Below are 11,874 nucleotides of genomic sequence, written 5' to 3'. Positions count from 1 at the left end.
TATACACACACACACACACACACACACACGAATACTTATGGCCGTAAGTCTACACTGCAAGTTGTATTTTTTCTCCTTTGTAAATTATCAACACTTTTGCCCGTACGTTAATTGATGCAAGGCGGCGACATTCCTGGTGTGACATGGATATTGATATAATAGAATTTTTCATTAGGCTCAATTGACATATCCAACATTTTGGGAATAACTACTTACGTCTATACACAATACGCCGCATCAATTTATAATATGGACATGCACATGAAAACAAAAAGATGTATATAAATAGGTTCATTTTTCTCACTCCAACGTATTCAGCATGAGAAATTATTCAAAGCTTGAAACCTATATTTGCCTACTTTCTTCACAATATCCTATCTGCATGTCATCACCGTAAGCATACTATTCACAAGCGAGCAAATTTAATGGATATTTATGCAAATGAACGCTTTTTAAACGTAAGGCATTGAGGATCACATCTGGAGGAATTGCATAATTTTTTATATATATTCAAATTGGAGTAAGAAATAACTTATTTATGCTGAGTTGAATGACGCAAAGCCGGTATTACTTCAAAAAATGATATTAGCCTAGAATGGAATTGTTTACTATTGAATATATTTTTATATAAAGTGATATAAGAAATATAAAACATTGAATATATAAAAAAAATGATATACCCACTGTTAAAGAAATGTTTCTCTTAAACATCCCTACTTTATGAGAAAATATGTCGCTGCGTGTGCATGTTTCTTTCCTCTCGAGTCGAAAACGGCTGGGCCGATTGTTATGCAAGTTTACAGGAAGGTACTATATTTACCTGGTAGTATTTTAAGATAGGTCTTGTCTCGGAATACTTTGAACAGCATCTACAATTGACAAGGCAAATTTTTCAGGGAAAGGGGCAGGATTTCGAATACAGTAAACAACCTTCTCCGTCTAGCATCACAAGCGCATCAACATTTATTACAACAAATACCATAGATACGACATAATATAAATATTAGGTCCTTCGATATGGCGGGGAGTGTTCAAAATGAAAGATTATGTTTACGAGAAAATCGCACCGTGTACTTAACTTTTGCTTTAAAACTTTTATTCAAAAATGAATTTATTATGAAAACGAGATTCAAGTTTTTATTAATTTCTGGCTAACGAAGCTACTCAAGTAACCGAATGTGATTATATATATTTCGGTGTTAAATGTGTTAGTGTACAATTAAGTAAACGGTACAGTCTTAAATTTTTTGTTTACTAGAAATAAATATATCGTATTTTTTCTTTTAAAATATGCACTCTAAAATGGCCGTGTCGATTTTCTGAAATTTTACCTGATATGACAAAAGAGCGTTCTTAATTAATGTCTGTTTAAAGCACAATCTCAAAACCGTACTTGATTTTTTTCTTTTAAACACATGCCATTTTCAGTGGACAACCAGTAATACAAGGCTTATAAAATAAAATGAACAGGCGCCTTCCACAAATGGTTCTGTTTAGAGCAGAGATATAGCATGATATTCGACTTTCATTGTAAATGCAACCCATCTTATATAAAACTAATTTAATAAAACCAACATTAGTTTCTCCACAGTACAATGTAAACTACACACTATTTTTTCTTATTCGAAATACTGAGCAGATTCGTATCCGTAAGAAAGTCCGCCCCCCAATACCTCAGAAACACATAGAGAAGCCCGAATTTTACATCGACCGAAATGTTTTGAAAATAATTTGGAAAAAGTCGTGAAGTATTCAAAATATTAATGACCAATGCTTATTTAAAAAATTAAGAAACTTAGATCGCATATCAGTTTCCGTTTTCCGATAGTAGAACCAACCAAACAAAACGGAGATGTGTGTACGTAATTGCATACATCTGTTTATTATAAAAATCAGTTCATAAGCAAAAGATGTTGGTGATATGAGCTTACCCAGAAACGCATGGCAAGAATGCCATGCGTTTCTGGGTAAGGTAAATTTGCTAAATAGGTATTGCGCATTAACTCCTTCTCGTTAACTGCGTATTTGAGAGAAGCCAAGTCGACAAAACTCACTTTTTTTTAAATAGGGAAACTTCGTTTTTTCTGGTAAGTACTGCTAAGCATTATTAGAATTAAGCTTACTGATATGAAATCGAATATCAGTGTATATTATCTATCATTTTGAACAAAACAAATTGCAATGCACCTTTGAATAAAAATATTGGGCTTAATTGAATGTTACATACATGCATGCATGCATCCATACATACATACATACATACATACATACATACATACATACATACACACACACACAAAGTATTTAAGAATAAAATTCGGGGTTAATTAACTCTAATTTCGAAGTTCAAGCCTGGATCAAGGAATATCGAATTATCTTTGCTCAAGTCTACATAAGTAACTTCCACATAAATAGTGTTTTGTTTATTCTGAAACGGTTTTGCTGATGATGCGATTTTACGGAATAAATATGCATTGATATTTTCGGACATTAGACGAAATTTTCCAGGTCGTAAAATACGCATCTTTCATATTTATTATTATTATTATTATTATTATAGACCCTCCCTTACTGATTAGTATATTGTACCCAATATAGTAAAAAACAAAAAAAAAACGGAATAATACTAAGAAATGTGCATTCAGGTGTCATGTTAAAAAGTATTCTTCTAAGGAAAATAAATATACAAGTTGAGATGAAAACAAAAACATCACGTGTGCGTAAAGTACTATAATAGAAGACCAGCTTTCCTCGGTCTTTAAAAAACTTTTACAAACCTACTTATTTACATTAGGAGGCTGCCATATAAAATCGAAAAAATGTTGTCAAACAGAAAAAAATCCGATGAGGTCCCTACGTAACAAAGTTCCAATTTTTACCTGTTAGGTTTTCTAATCTTCAGATAACCAAATAACAATTTTGTAAGAATTGAGATTGATTTGACTTACAGGGAGGTGGTCGGAGGGAAGAAAATACACTGAACTGCTGTTTGCTGTTACTGAGAAACCGGGTGTCTATTTCCTACTAAGTTAATTAGATATTCTAATCTTATTGGAATCCTCGCCACTGAGAGTGTGTATTAAAGGAGTTGTCTCATTACGGGTTAGTGATTAGTTAAGAACCTAGTTAGCTTGCTAGTCGGTTAACTTCTCTTAGACTGATTTCCTCGTTACTGTTGTTCGGCAAACGTTACCAGTTAAGTGTTACCATTACAAGAAAAGACTGCTTGTAAGCAACGTCACAATTTCGTCGCAAGCCCTTACTGCCTTTTCTTACAACCCCCTCTTGTTGATGAAATAATCCCGACAAGTTTTCTACATGTCTGACTATCATGTATACTAAATTTCAACTGTTGATTAAACTTTCGTTGAAGTATATAGGTTCAGAAGTGTCCCTCCACGCACGCATTCTGACATTTATAGAAATATAAACAACAGGGTCAGAGTCGCGATATCGAATTTGTTTTTAACGAGTTTAACGAACGGGGACATCCCATTAATAAAAAAAAAACTCCAAGTATTTGCTTTGATCTCAAAAAGGTAACTAGGAAAGCGCTGATTGTTTTTATATTTAATGCAAAAGATATATGTACATCTTGATTAAGACAATATCATCTATATAAAATGGCCGTAATATGCTTTGTATTAGACTCAGTAGTATCCAATAGTATAAAGAAAAGCATTTGCATTATATTTAAAATCTGTGTTCGGTTAATAAAATTTATTCTCCTCCAGGGAGAATAAAACTGGTTAATAAACTGATGTGTAATATCTAAGATAACACGCTCAGATATTTTGATATTTACAATTTGTCTTAACAGGAATATTACATTCTCAGGAAATATTTAACATTTATCGATATTCTTCACAAATCGTATTAAACCTGTACTTCTCCGATGCGTTCTCCCAGTTCGTATTCCAATGGTGACGTAACAGTTCCATCGTTGCCTTTTTTATAATTAAATATTTTTATACATGTAATATTATAAATTAATTTGATTGGGTTTCTTATATCTGTCTCTTAATGACTAATTAGTAGGGCTATGACAAGAGAATATGCTTTACATATTTTTTACTCGAGTATACGTCAGTTAATATCTTATGTTTTTAGATAGATAGGTCTTCAATTGCTCAACTTTCTGTCAGATGTATACTAATGAGTCAAAATAATGAAAAAATATATTTCCTAGCTATACTAATTAGTATGCACATAATACACAGATCTAACGCCTATTTCTGTCCTTGGTAAATGAAAAGGGAATTATTAAGACAATGTCAAATACACTTATGTTGTTTGTACAGATCTAGATGCCGCTCATGAAAGACTGATCTTGAGCCTAACTCTCTACTATAGAATATTATTAGCGAGGAAAGAAAGGGCAGTCTTTAAATTGCTGACCAATAATTTCTCGGAGACAATGATCCAGCAATTCAAAGATACATATATTCATATCACTTATTGAAAAAAAATCTAAAGTTAAAAAATGACGTATGTTATAGTCTTAGTACCTAGATCAATAGATATTTACAACTAATGAAATACACATGAAATTGAATCGGATAAAAATAAAAATGAAGTATACTAATTCAGCTAAATATTCCAAACCGCTCCAAATTATTTCACAAAGAAATTTGGCAAATATCATTAGCAAAATTGCCATTAAATAATAAATGTATGCCTTTACATTTTAGTAATAACTTATTTTTAAATATGAATGTTATATTTTAGCGTAAATATTTAGCATCTAAACATTGGACTTGGGAGTACCAGTTGGCTTTAGAAACGTTCCATGCCAGCGGGGTCGTCCGAGATCGAATCCAGTTAGTTTCATTACAATTTCTTTCACTTATTACGAAAATATTGTTCTATTATCTGTAAGTACGCAAAGCCATTTAGAAATTATTCTTACTAATAAAATATCAAAGGGTCCAATGACAACAAACGAGTCGTAGAATTAATACGATATGAATATGTTCACAATAGCTGAAACGAATCCCTTTGCAATATTTATAATTGCATCGCCATAATACAATATACATACAATCTGTTTAAATATAGAAAACTGGGTCTGTTGTATGGATCTAACGAACTGTTCTTTTCAAGCAAACGTCTCCCACCACGGCTTCGGTGTAATCTTTGATCTTATTACGTATTGCTTACCGAACTATTAAATCTTTCTAACTCTATAATCTGCACGGAACCCTTTGTTTAATCAACTAGCGTAGCATTCTCTTGCTTCTGTAAGTAATTTAAATTTATATTTTGTATTAGTGACTGTGTCCCAAAACTCCTAATATTATGATACTGATATGTAATTAGCTCATGGTAGTGATAGGCATTATGCTATAATTGTCCGTACATATTTTTTGGACAAAGATCAATAGGAATTTGTATACAACTTAGTGTAGTCATAGTATAGTAAGTGAAAAAGTAGACACTTCGATTAAATGTATACAAGAGAATGTACATGTGTGTACAAGTAGGTGTACTCAACTCCTCAGAAGCATTTGAATATATTGTGTGGTGTCCTAATAAAAAAATGTATAAAATTCACTTACCTGTTTCACAAAGACCAGTTTTATGATATTCCTTATATATTCATTCGATGGTTATAATCTTAATCTTTCAGCATATATAAATCTGTAATATATATGAAAAAGATTATATTGATAAAATATACAAATATATTCGATGAATCTGTCTCTATATGCATATAATAAACATAAAATATCCTCTTTATTGAATAAAACATACATACGTTATCCTGTAATGTGTGTAGAATAGTTTTTATGAGACTACTGTCAATATTTCATATATAAACTTGATATTTTAGAGGCTGACCTGTTGAATATGTTTGATGTGAGGATTTTAGCCTTTAACAATGGCTGCCAAATTGTCAAAATTAAAAAAAAATATTGAGTTGAAATGCTCAATGTTATACATATACAGCACAATCCGGTCGACACACGGGTTCTTGACAGATAACCGAAGTTAAGCAACGCTGAGCCTGACCATTAATAGGTGGGTTGCCATTCGGGAAAGCGAGGCTCTGAATGTACCGCTAGTCAAATACCAGGTTGGAAAACGGGTGATGTCTATCCTTCTTTCGAGAGTAGATGGGCTTCTCATAAGCAATGGTAGGCAACTCATCTAGTGATAACGTTCCTATAAATATACCCTTGGCGAAACACTAAAAACTCCGCTACTGACAAGATTTAAATTGCAATAAAGACTCGTGTACTGAGTTGTATCTCGGCTGCGGGCGCATGTTACGTCACATTTTTAATTTACATTTGTATGTTAACTGTGTCAACTTTTTAATACGTTTTGGTTTTCATGTAGACTTTATATTTAACCGAAAAAGGCTTTATTTTAAACCCCTTTATAAGTAAAGCAAGTAACTGCTCGACAAACAAAATAATTTCAGACTACAATTGCCTAATGGTGCCGTGGGTACAGCTTGAAAAAGCATTTTAATTTTCTCGCCGAATATTCAACGAATTCCTTCGGATTACTGATAAAATAAACTCCATGTACTTCCGTTTCATTTAAGATATTTTATATAATTTGATATAATATCGATTAAAAGAAAATCGTTCTTACAAATAAATTCCTTAAGAGTTTTTCAAACGCATTTAATAACTGTCCGCTGCCACTATTATTACTACTATTACTAGAGAGAGAGAGAGAGGGGGGGGTGAACCGAGGAAAAAAAGGCAAGGTGTTAAAGATGTTATATGCGACATAGGGAGGGATACATAACATTTAATAACCGTGTGCTAGCAATATTACTACGACTACTAGAGGGATAGAGAGAGTAGTAGTATTCAAAGTAGGGAGAACTATAATAAATTATTAGGGAAGGTTTATTTAAATATTACTACAGGCAATTCAAAGCAATTTCAGATGAAAATATGAGTTCAATTTTGCCTACGTGTTATATTAAGGTTATTGTACATATTTACTATGCCTCCCCACGCGACAGAGTTAGACACTAGGGTCGTTTTTTTAACGTGGAGAAAAGGTACAAAAATAAAAATTGCCTCAGTCGTGAAGGATTTACTTCTCCACCGAAAGAGAACAAGAAATGGAAGTGCAGCATCTGAAGAATAGATACTACACTTTGATCTTGACCAAAAGGCCAAGAAACGGTTATTGTAAAGGTTATGTAAGAAATATACAGTAAATCTATGACTGCCCCTTCAAATAATCAAAATGTATGAAAAAGTTAAGTTAGGCCGACGTCACAATTTTAATTCGTCCAAATACATTTTGTGGGGTACAAGCTGCTTAAAAAGAAGCCCGATTCGCGAATGTTAGTTTTAAAAAGATGAAAAATATAAGAGTTAACATCCTATGTAACCTCGGTTACGAATATCATAATCTTATATGATATTCCTTGTATCGCTGACTAATGTCAGCCGTTCTTCACCGAAGAAAGGAGTTAGCGAAACCTTACATAAAAAGCAACATTCGAAAAGATACATGCCAAAATTATATCAACATTCACTGCCATGTGGTATTGCACTGAAGTTATTTAAATTCTTTCGATGTGATGTAATTTTGATTGAGCAATGTAACACAATATTACTTTCTTACTATTAATTAATATTAGCTAGTAAAATATTTAAAATATAATCTGCACTATTTGCATAGAAATATAAATAAAATAATATTTAGTACGTGTTATTTTTTCCCGTTAAAATAAAACTAATTTTGGCGCTATCAAAAACATCAGGTTTATTAATATATTTGTTGATCAAATACATTTTTTAGAAGGATTGTCACAGATCCTAATAATTTAATGAATAGAGAACACAAATGCTTTATAATGAGTGAATATTTCAAATATTGATTTTTGCATTTGACTGCAACTAATACCAGTTACTTGATAAAATCCATAACTGAATAAAATAATTATCCAGTATGTAATATAGGGTGTTCCAAAAGTCTTGGGCACATTTTGACATTGAATATCTCTAGAACTAAAAAAACACATCTGCTATATTTTGGTATAGCCTTACAAAAGACTTAATGCATTTAGCTTTAAAATGGCACCGTTTTCATCTTACTACCATTCACAATTAAGCAGTTATTCGGACTTGGAATGTGTACAAGACTTTTGGAACACCCTGTATACATCGTAATATACGCAAACCGTTAAGTTTTATGTATTTATTTGTGGATTATTGTCCCTATCTTCATAGTTTTCTTTTACAACCCCTCGGCCAGTTATTTCTTTGGCGTTCCTTAGGTGACCGTGAATAGAGACCTTGACTCTCAACAGTTCAACTTGAGCATTGTCTAAACAGCAATTTCAATTCCACCCAAAGTCAGCTGGAAGTTTGATTGACAAAAACGTGATGACACGACAACAAGTATGGAACACATTAATTACAGAGGTTACAGTTAAGAGACTCAGCATTCCTATTCCGTAGCGGTTTCTCACTTGACAAAGGATAGAGGAATAGTTGGACGAAACCTTGTGCAACAACTACGAAAATGAGGTAAAGTATATAAGTATTTAAATTACACGTCTGCAAAAATTTCAATATTAAAAATTATAAAACATTTAGATTTTTGGAAATGTTTTCCCACAGGGTGCGCCCAACTAACAACCCACCAACAAGTATAGTTGGGAAAATATGTTAGGCTAAAAAATGAAATAGGAGAAAAAGTTAAAATTTCATTGTGAACCTCATTGTGAAACATAGCGAGGTACATTGTAGAATACAAATCACTACACACGTGTCATCGTAATAAAATTTAACACTGATAAAATTATCATTATGATGTATCTGAAAACGGGGTAAATAACGTACGCTATTTTTAATATCTCAACCAATAAATTAATTACACCTAAAAACAAAGTCCTACATATTTAGAAGGAAAAAAAACATTTAAAAAAACCGATGTTATACATATTGCTTATATCTTTCATAACTGATATTACACAAGTGTTTTCATGATAAGAAATCTCAGCGGACCGTACGGCCGCAATTGGTAGTTAGCTTGCATCTTGTAATAACAGAAACAGACTGGATTTTTTTTGTTCCTGACTAAAGTTTTAACGTCCTGCGGATTTTTTTTTTGTATATTTAGCATAATTTATGACTACCGTTAGAATGATCTATGTTTTGGTCTCGTTCCACTCAATGCAACTAGAAATATTTTTAAACGTTGGTAAGCACTATTATATATTGGATGAAATATATATATTTGTCAAATTATCAGTACTATTATAATTATTCCGATTTTTACTATTATTAGAGTTATTGCTAATGCAGGGTCATGGCATATATATATATATATATATATATATATATATATATATATATATATATATATATGATTGCGGTATCTGCCGGAAGAGATGGTGTTTATTTGCTCCCCCACTGAGCAAATTAGGCACAAGGCCGTTTTTAATGTGAGGTAAAAACCAGCTCCCCTAAAAGTAGGCAAAAAGGGGGCACTCTGGTTACCAAAAATAATAATTGTCCCAGTATAGAGGGTTTCCCCTCCATTGACTGGTACAAATTATCTTAAGTGCAGCATCTGCCGGAAGAGATACTACACTTTGATCTTGGCCAAAAAGCCAAGAAAAGCGTTATTTATTTGCTCCCCTACCCCTACCGAGCAAATTAGGCACAGGCCCGATTTTAAATGAGGAGTGAAGGGGAAATGGGGACCAACTCCCCGGGTAGTAGAGGAGCTTGATAAGGACAATTTGTATGAAGGGTTGCCCCTACATTGGCAAAGGTCTCATATGTGGGGTTGCCCCCACATAGGGTCTTTGCTTGCAGTATCTTCCGGAAAAGATACTACACTTTGATCTTGGCCAAAGGCCAAGAAAATCTTAAAAAGCTAAGAATAGGTTGTCGGTGGTATGTATTTGCTCCCCCACCGAGCAAATTAGGCACAAGACCGCGTTTTAAAGTGAGGAGTGAAGGGGAAATGGGGACCAACTCCCCGGGGAGTAGATGAGCTGGATAGGGACAATGAGTATGAAGGGTTGCCCCTATATTGACCATGGTTTTATCTGTGGGGTCGCCCCCACATAGGGTCTTTGCTTGCAGTATCTTCCGGAACGGATTCTATTTATTTGCTTCCCCACTGAGCAAATTAGGCAACAGGCCGTTTGTTAATGTGGGGAGAGAGGGAGAGGGGGAGGGAAAAGGGACCAGCTCCCGATGGATGGGAAATGCGAGCTGGATAGTGAAAATTGGTATGAAGCGTTGCCCCTACATTGACCAAGGTTTGATATGTGGGGTTACCCCCACATATGGTCTTTGCTTGCAGTATATGCAGGAACAGATACTACATTTTGAGATATTAAATCCTTTATTCATGTTAAAAATACATTGAAAATCAACAATGAACAACAAACTTAGGCACATCGCCAACTCAAAAGGGGGGGGATTGTGGGTATCGTTGGTCATCCTTGTCACTCCAGAACTAAACAAAATCAAAAGTTTCTCCCAGCTAGTATCTTTCACCATAATACAACATTCACCCTTTCATACTGGGGGGCATCCTACTTAACTCCCAATCTTAAAATTTTTTATCGACGTGTAAAAACACAAAAAGATATCAATAAAAATGGTATACACTTTGATCTTGGCCCGAAGGCCACGGAGGTGTCTCTCCTTGCGAAGAAGGTCGGCGGTATTTGCTCCGCCTCCGAGCAAATTAGGCAGAAGGCGGATTTTTAAAGTGAGGAGTGAAGGGAAAATGGGGACAACTCCCCAGGAAATAGGGGAGCTGGATAGTTACAATGAGTATGAAGGGTTGCCCCTACATTGACCAAGGTCTTATCTGTGGGGCCGCCCCCACATAGTGTCTTTGCTTGCAGCATGTATTTATTTGCTTTCCCACTGAGCTAATAAGGCAGAAGGCCGTTTTTAATGTGGAGAGAGCGGGAAGGGAAAAAAGGGACCAGCTCCCGATGGGTGGGAAATGGGAGCTGGACCGTGACAATACGTATGAGTATTTATTTGCTCCCATACCGAGTAAATTAGGCACAAAGCTAATTTTTAATGTGGAGTGAAGGGGAAATGTGGACCAAATCCCTGGGGAGTAGGGGAGCTGGATAGTGAAAATTGGTATGAAGGTTTGCCCCTACATTGACCAAGGTTTTATAAGTGGGGTTGCCCCCACACATGGTATTTGCTTGCAGTATCTGCCGGAACAGATGGTATTTATTTGCTCCCCCACCAAGCAAATTAGGCACAAGGCCAATTTTTAATGTGAGGAGTGAAGGGAGGGGGAAGGGAAAAAGGGGACCAGCTCCCGAGAGGTGGGAAATGGGAGCTGGTTAAAGGTCAGGCATGTGGGGTTTCCCCCACATCTGGTCTTTGCTAGTCATAGCTAGTCTTAGCTAGTCATAGCTTGCAGTATCTGCCGGAACAGATACTACACTTTGATCTTGGCCAAAAGGTCAAGAAAAGCTTAAAAAGGTAAGAACACGTTGTGGCATTTATTTTCTCCCCCACTGAGCAAATTAGGCACAATCCCGATTTTTAAAGTGAGGAGTGAAGACGAAATATGGAGACCAACTCCCGGGGGAGTAGGGGAGCTGGATAGTGACAATTGTTATGAAGGGTTGACCCTACATTGACCAAGGTCTTATATGTGGTGTTGCCCCCACATATGGTCTTTGCTTGCAGTATCTACCGGAACAGATACTACACTTTGATCGTGTTTATATATTTTATTGCTTTTAAAATTTTTGAAAATACAATTAAGTAAAAAACAAAAGATTCTTAAACAAAATAAGGTGCACGGCCCTACAAGAGATTGGGGACGGGAAGGGTTCAGGGTCTTTGTGACAAAAGTGATTAAAAGTAATAAATGTAGACTTTGGAGTCTTACTCT

General features: G+C 34.7%; 1 long non-coding RNA gene across 2 annotated transcripts in view; it reads right to left on the bottom strand.

Moving 5' to 3' along the window:
* LOC145241551 (uncharacterized) overlaps positions 1–11,874 on the bottom strand; it is a 1,723,551-nt gene that overhangs the window by 901,868 nt on the left and 809,809 nt on the right. For both annotated transcript variants that reach the window (XR_013862573.1, XR_013862574.1), the window contains exon 3: positions 5,559–5,640. This is a non-coding gene — a long non-coding RNA (uncharacterized LOC145241551). The remainder of the gene's footprint in view (positions 1–5,558; positions 5,641–11,874) is intronic.

This window comes from Euprymna scolopes, chromosome 20 (assembly GCF_053919585.1).
Source record: "Euprymna scolopes isolate OS-2025 chromosome 20, ASM5391958v1, whole genome shotgun sequence".
Classification (NCBI taxonomy): domain Eukaryota; kingdom Metazoa; phylum Mollusca; class Cephalopoda; order Sepiida; family Sepiolidae; genus Euprymna; species Euprymna scolopes.
This window is presented reverse-complemented; position numbering and strand designations above follow the sequence as displayed.